Source organism: Brassica oleracea, unplaced genomic scaffold (genome assembly GCF_000695525.1).
Source record: "Brassica oleracea var. oleracea cultivar TO1000 unplaced genomic scaffold, BOL UnpScaffold01398, whole genome shotgun sequence".
NCBI classification, from domain to species: domain Eukaryota; kingdom Viridiplantae; phylum Streptophyta; class Magnoliopsida; order Brassicales; family Brassicaceae; genus Brassica; species Brassica oleracea.
This window is the reverse complement of record NW_013617934.1, coordinates 1-12,323: the sequence shown is the minus strand read 5'-3', so window position 1 is coordinate 12,323 and position 12,323 is coordinate 1. Positions and strand designations below refer to the sequence as shown.

Sequence of the window (12,323 nt, the reverse complement as noted above, 5' to 3'; positions counted from 1 at the left end):
TTCCTTATCTCTATCCATGTGTTCCTTGATGAGAAAGCTGATTTGTAGGTCCCAGCCTTACTTTTCCATAGCGCTATGTCTTCTGTCTGGTGATTCTCATTTTTTACTTGACGGTGACGTCTCCTTCTATGATTACGCATTGCTTCTGCCATAGTTGAAGTGGCTGATATTCCCAAATCAATGAAACCTCGTACTCCTAGTAGCTCCCATAAACATCCTATAGAGCTCCATTTATCATACCAAAAAGAGGTAGCTTCACCATTCTTGACCTCCATTCTGTGAAAATCCCTTGCAACTGCCCTTTCTTTAAGAATTTTTCTCCACATCCAGGAACCAATTGTTGTGCTTTCTCTGACTGCCCAAAACGATCCTTTGCGTATCAGGTATATCTGAATCCATTTAACCCACAGCGAGCTCGTGCCTGAGAGAATCCTCCATACTAGCTTGAGACAAGCTACATCATTTACCTCAGTCAGAGGTCTTACCCAGAGGCCTCCTTCAGTTTTCTTCTTGCACACCTCTACCCAACTAATTTTCGACTTCTTTGTGTTCATCTCAGGACCCGACCATAGAAAAGCAGCACACATTTTCTCTATTTCTCCCAGACATTTCTTAGGCATTCTGAAAGCTGTAAGCCAGAAATTTGTCAAACTCATTATCACTGATTGGATTAGTTGGAGTCGACCTGCGTATGATAAGAACCTTCCATTCCAGTTACACATTCTCGTCCTGACTTTTTCCATCAATGGTGTGTAATCAGCAACTGTCATCTTCCGAGTAAGAAGGGGCAGACCTAGATACCTCACCGGAAGCTGTCCTGCTGCAAAGGGAAAATTCATCAGGATGGCCCTCTGATTCTCTTGCGTAATACCAGCCATGTACAGTGTGGATTTCTCAAGACTGATCTTCAACCCTGATATCTTGGCAAATTCTTCAAATACTTGTAGTATACCTTCAACTGATCTCTTCTTTCCATCTGAGAAAACCATTATGTCATCCGCAAAACACAAATGCGTCAGAGAAACATTTTTACATTTCGGGTGATAACCAATCAGTCTCTCAGATGCTGCTTTGTCCAGTAGCTTGGATAAAACATTCATACATATCACAAACAGAGATGGTGATAATGCACAACCTTGCCTCAATCCTCTTTTGCTGTTAAAATAGCCTGCCAATTCCCCATTAACTTGAATAGAGAAAGATGCCGTGGAGATACACAGTCTAATCCAGTGTATATATTTCGCCGGAAACCCAAGAGCTTCTAGTGTAGCGAGGAGAAAAGGTCATTGAACGGAATCAAAGGCCTTGGAAATATCAATCTTCATAGCGCATCTAGCTGATATCTCTGTTTTGTGATAGTCTTTCACCAATTCAGTTGCTAGTAATAGATTCTCCATCAGCAATCTGTCTTTTACGAAAGCAGACTGATTGTTGGCGATGAACTGTGGCATGATGTCCTTAAGCCGATTTGCTAGCAGTTTGGATATCACCTTGTATAAAACGTTGCAGCATGATATCGGTCTATAATCTTTCATCTCCTTCGCAGTTTCCTTCTTAGGTATGAGCGCCAGTATTGTTGAATTTATACCTTTAGGGAGAAAACCTTTGATGAAAAATGATTGCACTGCTACAACTACATCTTCACCGATGATTGGCCAAGCTGGCTTGAAGAATTCTACAGTATAGCCATCAGGCCCAGGGGATTTATTTGATGACATTTTGAATGTAACTGCCTTGACTTCCTCTGCTGTGACTTCACTTATCAACTTCTCTTGATCTTCTTCACTACATCTGAATTGTAGAAGGCTTTGCAGTCTTTCCACACTAGGCTCTTCGTAGTCTGGAGGTCTAAAGGTTAGTAGTTCTGAGAAAAACCTTTATGCTTCTTTTTTAATATCTTCCTCCGTTGTCACCACACTACCATCCGGGCATTGTACCTCTCTAATAGCATTACGAATTTCTCTTATTTTAGCTGCATTGTGGAAAAATCTATTGTTTCTATCCCCCACCTCCATCCAGTGCATCTTGGATTTTGTTTATAAAACTCCTCCTCCAAATCAGCTAGCCTTTGCCATCTTTCCAATGCTTCACTTTCTTCTCTAATGGCTTCTGACGATGGTCTTTCCAGAGTTTCTTTCTGCTTCTCACACAAGACCAAATAAGCTTCTTTTGTCCTCTTTGGTAGTTGCCCCAGCTTCTCCTTGCTCAAAGCCCTTAGAGCCGGCTTTAATCCTTTCAATTTTTTACCCAACCGGAACATAGCTGATGTAGAATGAAATAATTTCTCTGTTTCCTTCCAGTACTCCTCCACTGTAGGATGAAATTCTTCCATAGTAGCTATAACATTTGTAAACTTGAAAGGTCTCCTCTTCCTTTGAACCACTTCCTCCAATTGAAATCTACATCTGAGGTGATCCGAACAACCTCCAGCCTCGAAGACACTATATGCATTTGCCAATCCATGCATAGCAACGTCATTTATTAACACTCTATCAAGTCTTTTGCAGATTAGCCCTTCCTCTCTTTTATTACACCAAGTGAAAGGAGGTCCATGCGAGCTCATATCCGTGAGAGAGCAATATCTTGTAATGTCTTGAAATTCCCTCATTCCCGTTGTTACATTTGGGTTGTTCTCATATCCTGAATGCTCACTTCCATTCAATATCTCATTGAAATCTCCAAAGACTAGCCATTGTTTATCTCTAAACATCGCTGCATCCTTGTGATTTCTCAACTCCTCCCATAAAACTCTTCTTTCCTCCATAGTATTCAAAACATATACAAAAGAGCAAATAATTTCCTCTGTTCTTGCTTCAAGAAGCACCGAACAAGTAATTAGTTGACTGCTTTTGTAGACTGGAGTCATTCTCACTGATTGATCCCATACTACCCAGATACGCCCAAGTTGATTATGCTCATAATTTGCCATAAACGACCAGTTGTGAAAAACATAATTAACTATACTTCCTGCCTTTCCCTCCTTCACTCTTGTTTCTATTAACCCTCCAAAATGCAACGGCTGACTTCTTATCCAATCCCGAACCACTGAATTCTTAGTTGTTTTATTAAAGCCGCGCATATTCCAGAAGAACCATGTCATTGACCATTGCGGGGTTTCTTCTTTTTATTCAGATCACCAGGGCCCTCGTCCCTTGCTCTCTGAACAACCACATCCTTCAGATATTTGTGCTTATTTTTAGAACCTCTCGGCAAATACTGTCTTCCATTAACCCTTTCTTCTTCCTTTTGTGATATTGTTTGCTCCAATTCCAAATCCTTATCTTCCTCTGTGTTCTTTTCCTCTTCTTCATTTTCTCCATTATCAATCTCCTCATTCCCTGTTATACCATCTTCCTCTTCATCAATACTTAGTACCGAGAACCTTGATTTGGATAGGATTGAGACCTGTCCAAACTTTAGTTGATTGCTCTTTGCTGGTGTGCGACATGTTTTCCCTGGAGACATCTCCACCCAACCTTTTTCACCCTCTGACTGTAAATTCCCTTTTCCTGACCCTTTAATAATCTCCACTGTCTCTACCACTAATCCTTTTCCCAAACCTCCCACTGAAACTGAATCAACATCTGAACATACCACTGCTCCAGCTATCCCAGTTCCAAGATCTCCAACTGAACCAACCACTGACCCAACTACTGATGAATTCTCTAACCCAATGACTGAACTCATCTCTTTAGCCGCTAAGCCACTTACTGAAACTTCCCCTGTCCCAATCTCTTCATTAACTGACCTTTCCTTAGTACCTCCTCTCCTTATTTGTTCCTCATTTCCAATCTCAATATATGTATTACCCAATATCCCTTCCTCCACAAATCTTTTGCCCCTGCAAACTTTTGCAGTGTGACCCCATTTCCCACAACAGGTACATTTAGCTGGCAGCCAAGGATAGATGTATTCCACCAATGTCTCCTTTCCCTGAAATGTATATTTCATCGACCTTGGTATCTCCTTTGACAAATCGACCTTCACAAATACTTTTGCAATTTTTAAGTTCAAACACTGCTCTGTCTCCGGATGTAGTCTCACTGGTACTCCAACAGGGCTTGAGACAAAACTAAGCCCTTACCATGAAAACATATCCATTGGTACATTTCGCATATGAACCCACAACGAAATTGAGTGAGTTTCCTGCTTGATATCTTCTGTCAATGGTGACCACTTAGCCATGACTACCGGAATTTCTGCAATGTTCCACATCGCTCTTCTTATGATTATGTTCCTCGTAATCGGGTTGCTTATTTTGAACTTCATAGTTGTTGAGTTGATTTCATAGACATCAATCATTTGCGTTTTGTCACTCAGCGCCCAGATCTTGTTGACTATCGCATGAACTTTCGCTATATGCGGAGCCTTATCCAGAAATCTACCGATGAGGAAATCTTCCCAAAGAGGTTCAGAATCCTTGAAGACTTCTTCCGGTACCGTTACTGATCCAACTCCATCCTTCATCTGTATATCCATTTCATACCTCTTCAGAACTTTCTTTCCTTGAACAGCTTTAACCCACGATCCTTGCTTAGCACCTTCCACAATCGGAGGAGAAGGTTGATTACCACTCTGATCCCCCGTATTAACTTGATCCCCCGATTTTGTTGATCTCAGAATGTCACGATACTCCATGTTTGAACCCTTAGTACCTCGATCTCTCTCCAAAGACGACTCCGGTGGATCCCGATCTCCCATCGGAGACCTTGATCTTGCTCCGGTAGTGATCTCCGTGAAGATTACGCTCAGAAACATAGAATCGCCTCAGAATCGCCAAAATCACCTTTTAGCAAAACGGTGCGTTTCACTTTTGAAAAAAAAATTATATATATATATATATATATATATATTTAATAATGGTAAGTAGATATATTTAATTGATTAATTGAATGTGTGACATCTGGCGAATTAACAGTAATTATTAACTGTCTGATTGCCCTTAACCTAATCTCTCACTAGTATTTATAAACGTCCCATTCCGCTAGAGTTTCAGTTCATAACTTGTTTTGTTTTGTTTTATAATAATCATCTCTCTCCAGTTGCTCAAAAAAAAACCTCTCTCTCCTTCGTATACCAGTTTACGAACGCTATCCTTTTTTTATGAACGCCCTTTTCTATCATCATTAGTGTCTTCATATTAGTGTTTTATATTTTATTTTTTAAAACTAAATCTGTTCCGATTCAGGATGAATCGAAACCAATCTTATATTTTTTTATGGACGCCCTTATACGAGTTCATCAAGTCTTCATATTAGTGTCTTTATATTTCCCAAGAGATCTGGATACTGGCTATTTATTTGTACATATTGGTGGCCAGTATCACCGGATCTGATAATTGGATTGTATATATTGTTGGCACGGATTTGCAATCCGGTAATTGGGGCGATGATTTGATTGACCACACTCATGTTAGTTTCATTCTTTTATGTTTGGTCATAAGGCTAGTTTAGTTAACCTCTCTATATCTATTTTCGATTACAAATCTAATAGTGTGATATATGAATCTGATGTCACGGATCAATCAATTTGATTGTATATATTAGTGGCACGGATCTGCAATCGATAATTGGTGCGATGATTTGGTTGAGCATTCATTTGAGTTTATGATATAGTTTTTATATTTTACCTTTTGTTTATAGGCTTAGTTTAGTTTAGTTAATGGCTTTTGAATGAGTGGCAGGAGAAACACAGGATAAATGCAGGAGAAAATTGCATGCAGATTGCTCTGCAACTGAAGTCCAATCAAAAAAAAAATTGTAGAACAAATTATAATAATAAAAAATACATACCACTGCATGCAGAAGAATATATGTGATAAAAAGGCTGTCCTGCACAAAATAAGAAAAATACAGTTGGTGGAGAGCAGTGGGCCAATGCATGTGATTATTACTTTCTTTTTTTATTTTTTTTATTTTTTTGTTTTGTCTATAAATCCTACAACTATCTCATTTCATTCTTTCACAAATCAAACAATCCTCTATACAGGTAAGTTTTTTTTTTTAATTTTTCGTTTTATATGAAAGTTTATGATGAATTTTTGTATTGTGTTTAACTAGTTTTTCCTATTTTATAGGTTGTCTCATCCATTTATATCCACTAAAACAATTAAGAAATCAAGGTATATTTTCATTTTGTTTCTTTAATGAGTTATGAAAATTTAAATTTGTTTAAAAATAAGTTAAAATTCATATTTCATATTGTCTCATACATTTATATCCATAAAAACAATCAAAAATTAAGCTACAATTTTATTTTGATAATTTTAATTTGTTAAAAATAAGTCAAAATGTATACTCAATAATACTTAGAAATGAATTAACTAATTCTTTAAAAAATATATGATACAATTTGCATGCATTTTAATCATCTACTTATATTAAATAATTATTAGTGTAATGAATTTATTCATGTTATTGATATTTCATGTATTCTCGTTTAATATATTTATATATTAAAATAATTACTGATATAATTAATTAATATTTTGAAACTATGAAATAATAATTTTTTTTCATTTTAAATGTACTATAACACATGCATGCGTTTTAATTTTGTGTTTAATTAATTTTTATTTTATTTTTTCAGTAGTTAGCATGCGTTTCTTCTGCAACCACTGATTATAGTTTAAGATATTATTAATTTTGTGTAAGTTCATTGTTGTAAAAGCGTATAGTAGGTGTGATTGTTTTTTAATTTATGTTACCAAATATATATTTACGTTATTCAGTTTGTTCATTTAATACATATGTCTCTATAAAAGGAAAACACGTTGACCTTCACTACATGAAATTAGAAGAACACAAATGTATTTTTGGCAAAAAAACAATAACTTGCTAGAAATATAATTTAATTATTTGTAGTTATTGACGGACTCGATACACAGTTGATATGATTTATTTCTATATATAGTTCCATCTACTTTATGTTTAAAATTTGTTATCAGAAAATACAAGTAAACTAATTATATTACCAGTTGTTTTATTTTTTCAAGTTGTCTTCTATATCTATATTTATTATAATAATTGAAAACTTATGGTACATAATTTGTTTTCCTTAGTGAATTATAAAAACGTTAATATGTATACAAAACTTGAAATTTATGCTGGATAATATTATGTTAGACTTACTTAGTTTCTACAAATATATTATAACAGAAACATGATTTATATCTTGTATTTAATTCAAATGTATTTTTACGAGTTGAATATTTTTATATCTTATGTAATAGAGCTCATTAAAGTTATTTTTTTAATTATTCATATAAATAACATAACTGTTTAGAATAAAAATTTGATTATGTAAGAAAACTAATATCATTTTCAAATGTGTAGATATGGCGTCTAACTGTGGACAAAACGTGAACTCCAGTACACGTCATACGGAAACATCAACACGGGTAAAATATTTACTATTATATTTAAAATTTAAATTTAGTAGTTTTGTTAGAAATTAGTGAATAATATATTTTTATTTTTTAAAAATTTTAGAGTGAAGAATATTTGAAATGGGATCATAGACGAGAACGGATATTTCTTGAGTTATACGACCAAGCACTTGCTATGAATTATTATCGTCTAAAAGATCCGTCACCACTTGGTAAAAAGTTTATAGTTGACAAGTTCAACCAAGAATTTAATCTTGATATAAACTATAAGTTCTTCAGAGAAAAACTTGATCAAATGAAAAGAAAGTACAAGAAGTATACGGGGCTTATGCAAAACTCTACGGGTATCTCAGTTGATCCGGTTACATCTGTAATTTCTGCATCTGATTCGTGGTGGAAAGATCGTGAAGTAAGTAATTTTAATCTTTACCACACCCAAAATATACTAAATATATTTTAATATATATTTTTATAACACAAAACTACAAAACTTTGTTGATAGGTTTGTAGGATTATAAAATCATTTAAGCGAAAACCACCAGAGTTTTGGGATATTATGCAACGGTGTTTCAAATTATATGATGTCTGTTCGCAATCTCAATACTCTGTGAACCAAAGAAGAGAAGAGATGATGAACGAGGGCCTAGCTAATGATGAAAGTCATATGGATTCAGAAACATTTGCTGATGATATGCCACAAACTCAAGTTCCAGAGACACAAAAAAGTGAAGAGGTGTATCGTGTTAACATTAGTGATCAAACACGACCTTCTAGTGAGTTTAGTCGTGAACCCATCCGCCAAAGTTCTCCACCCGAGCTTTCGTTTCAGAATAATGCTTCCAGAGGTCAACAACAAGGAAGAACAAGACGTGAAAGTGGTGCAACTAGAGTTGGTGGAAGTTCACGAGCCTCTGCAAGGACCAGTTCACGAGGAAGTCGGAAAAAACAATCTTTTCAGACAACTCTAACAGATACGATGGATGGTTTTAGAGAATTTCAACGCCAAAGTTTACAACAACTGCGTCCAAGATCCCGCAGAAGAGGAGGATTATTCAATATCTGGGGAAAGAAACAAGGACCAAATTTAAATGAAAGTCATCAAAGTGAATCTGAGGATGAAGATTAGTTTCGTGTTGTTTGCTATTAATAATTATGTTATGTTTCATTTTATGTTTTTGTCATATCTATTAAGTATTATAAAGAACTTCTCAATTTGATTTTAGTTATTTTTTGTGCTTAAAAGTTTATTTAATATTCAATGAGTTTTTAAAACTCTTATTTAAATCTTACCTCATATTTTTAAAATTGCAGGCATTTCGTATATGTCAGTTACGAGCACATGGTGTTCAAAATCTAAATTATGAAGAGCGAATTGAGTTGTGGAATTTGGAAAATGAGCAGTTTGAAGAGTTAATCATTCAACCATCATTAAGTTATTACAATCGATATTTTGAAAGAAGACCAGCTCAAACTGATGGTGGTTTGGGATGGAGAAATATTTGGGATCGATTACAAGAAGATAATGCTGCTTGTCTTCAGCTATTACGAATGTCCCTTGGCGCGTTTTGCACATTGTGTGAGAAATTGCAAACGGTTTATGGCTTACAATCAACATTAAATGTAAGCATTTAAGAGAGTGTGGCCATGTTTCTAACGATATGTGGGCATAACGAAGTTCAAAGAAATGTTGGATTACGATTTGGACGAACGCAAGAGACAGTGAAGCGAAATTTTTTTGAAGTGCTTCGAGCGACTGAATTTCTTGCTTGTGACTATATCAAGACTCCAACAACACAAGAACTAAGACGGGTTCCAGAACGACTACTAATGGATGAGAGATATTGGCCTTATTTTAGTGGTTTTGTTGGAGCTATGGATGGAGTTCATGTTTGCGTTAAAGTGAAGCCTGAAGTTCAAGGAATGTATTGGAATCGACACAATATTACATCGTTTAACATAATGGCGATATGTGATTTGAATATGTTATTCACATATGTTTGGAATGGAGCACCAGGTTCATGTCATGATACATCAGTTCTCACAATGGCGCAAGACAATGATTCTAGTTTTCCTTTACCTCCAGTCGATAAGTACTATCTCGTTGACTCTGGCTATCCAAACAAACAAGGCTTTTTGGCTCCCTATAGGTCTTCACTAAATGGGGTTGTGAGGTATCATATGTCACAGTTCGAAAGTGGTCCACCTCCGAGAAACAAACAAGAGTTATTTAATCGATATCATGTATCTTTGCGTTCTGTTATTGAGAGGACATTTGGAGTTTGGAAGAAGAAATGGAGGATTCTTTGTGAATTTCCGAGATATGATATTCATGTTCAGAAAAGAGTGGTAACAGCAACAATGGGATTACATAATTTTATTAGAATTTCAAATTTTTCTGATGAAGATTTTGCTGATACAATGACACATACAGAGATTCCGAATGCTACATCTACGGCTGAACAAAATGATATGGAAGAAGCGGAGACAGCACAAGGAAATTTCATGGCAAACGTTAGAGAAATGATTGCAAATACATTATGGGCAAATAAAAATGTTTCATGTTGATTTGTTTGTTGTAATTGTACTTTTTAATGTTTTAATTTTATTGTTATTTAATAAAAATAATAATTAATTTTTATATAATAATTTGTAATTTTAAATATTTAATTTAATAAATTTGTTGTTTAGTATTCAGTTAAATAAGCTAATTCGATAAATTAGTTAAACGAGTTTGATCTGCATTTATTCTGCTTGATCTGCATTTGTTCTGCTTGATCTGCATTATATATTTGATCTGCGTTTTTCTGATCTGCTTGCCATTCGTAGCCAATGTGTTACAATTACAAATCTAAGATCGTGATATCTGGATGTGATTTCATGGATCTGTCAATTTGAATATATTAACTATTTTTATGTGTATATTATTATACTTTGTGATATATAAATTGGTTTGTGATATTTTGTTTATTTATTTATTTAAATTTAGTTCCAATTTCATTTGCTAATATTACTTTTTTTTTTTTGATATACTGTTATAAACTTAATACATTATCGACAAAAGAAAATATACACATTTGCGTACATTTTCCAGCCCATTAACAGCCCTAAAGATATATAGTCTTGGGTTTAGGGTTCATTTCATCATTCTACCCTATTCTCCGATTCTTGCTTTTTATTCTTACTAAGAAAGGTGAAGACGAGATGGAGGCTGCGAATGCTGTGATGGAGGCTGCGAAAGCTGAGATGGAGGCTGCGATATCTAAGATGGAGGCTGCGAAAGTTGAGATGGAGGCTGCGAACGCTTCTATGGAGGGGAATACAGTGGGGATGAGGACCTTCATCAACATGTTGAAGATCATAATCTGGTGGGACATTGAAAACCTTGGAGTCCCCCATGATTTACCTCCGGATCTGGTGTATGAACTCTTTGTGAGGAAGTTGAGAGATGAGGGGTTTGGGGGGTGATATTGAAATAAGGATTGTCGTGCCGTTCAGTGATTGCGTTGTACCAAGTGTTTTGCTGGAAAATATGACGCTTTGTCGAGTTAATAATTTCCCAAGTGAGTTACTTTTGTGGATAATAATGAAATATTGCTTGGTATAACCTGGAATGTGATTATCTGATTATCTTGCTTTTTCGGTTGTTTGTTTGCTGAAAATTGATCCATTAAAATCTGATAACCAGATCTCGGACGATTATATCATCGATGACATCCAAAAAATGATCGATCTTAACATTGACAGGCGGGGTTTTAACATCGATAACTGGTCCAACCATCACTGGTTGGAATCATAACATTGACAGGCGGTGTTTTAACATCGATTAATTATGATTCCAACCAGCTCAACAACAATTTTGTTCTTGGTAGCATATATCATTTACACAGCAATCTCCTTGAAGCAATCTACGGGAGCTGGTTGGAATCAATGTTATGATTCCAACCAGTGATGGTTGGATGAACAACAAAATTTAAAACCCCGCCTGTCAATGTTAAGATCGATCATTTTTTGGATGTCATCGATGATATAATCGTCCGAGATCTGGTTATCAGATTTTAATGGATCAATTTTCAGCAAACAAACAACCGAAAAAGCAAGATAATCAGATAATCACATTCCAGGTTATACCAAGCAATATTTCATTATTATCCACAAAAGTAACTCACTTGGGAAATTATTAACTCGACAAAGCGTCATATTTTCCAGCAAAACACTTGGTACAACGCAATCACTGAACGGCACGACAATCCTTATTTCAATATCACCCCCCAAACCCCTCATCTCTCAACTTCCTCACAAAGAGTTCATACACCAGATCCGGAGGTAAATCATGGGGGACTCCAAGGTTTTCAATGTCCCACCAGATTATGATCTTCAACATGTTGATGAAGGTCCTCATTCTATGATTTATATCAATCACAAAGATTCGAAGAAGAATACTAACTGGAAAGAATAATACAAGAACAACAAACTCTTATTATAGTAAATCTTCATTTGGCACTACTTTAGAAACTTACAGAATCTTAACTTTTGTCAAATTTGTCAATAGCACCAAAGTTGCCTTTAAAATCGCGACTAAACCCAAAAACAGGATCGTGATCACATATCTGAAAGTATGAGGGGACAATGTGTAAATATGTAAAAGAAAAAGGGTTCACTACATAAGTACAATTCTTTTGCATATGCCAGCGTCCTTATCTCATTTTTCACCCTATCCAAAAAGAAACATTTCCGACAGTCTTCACTCTTCACTTTGACAAACAAAGAATCTGTTAATCTCTCTCTCTCTCAAACCGAGATGGCGACACTCATAGGGTTTTCTCAGACCAAGTTTCAACATTTCAGCATATCGTTCTCTTCGCCACCGTGTGGTCTCAATTGTGGGGAGCTGGACTGACTCAAAGACACTCCGTTCAGGTTTCCTCGGTGGTAACTC

At 35.6% G+C, this 12,323-nt stretch overlaps 2 pseudogenes; one reads left to right on the top strand and one right to left on the bottom strand.

Annotated features, from left to right (window-relative positions):
- Positions 1-5: 5 nt before the first annotated feature.
- On the bottom strand, positions 6-3,100 carry LOC106321298 (annotated as a pseudogene).
- Positions 3,101-7,562: 4,462 nt separating this feature from the next.
- LOC106321297 lies at positions 7,563-10,852 on the top strand (annotated as a pseudogene).
- Positions 10,853-12,323: the final 1,471 nt, after the last annotated feature.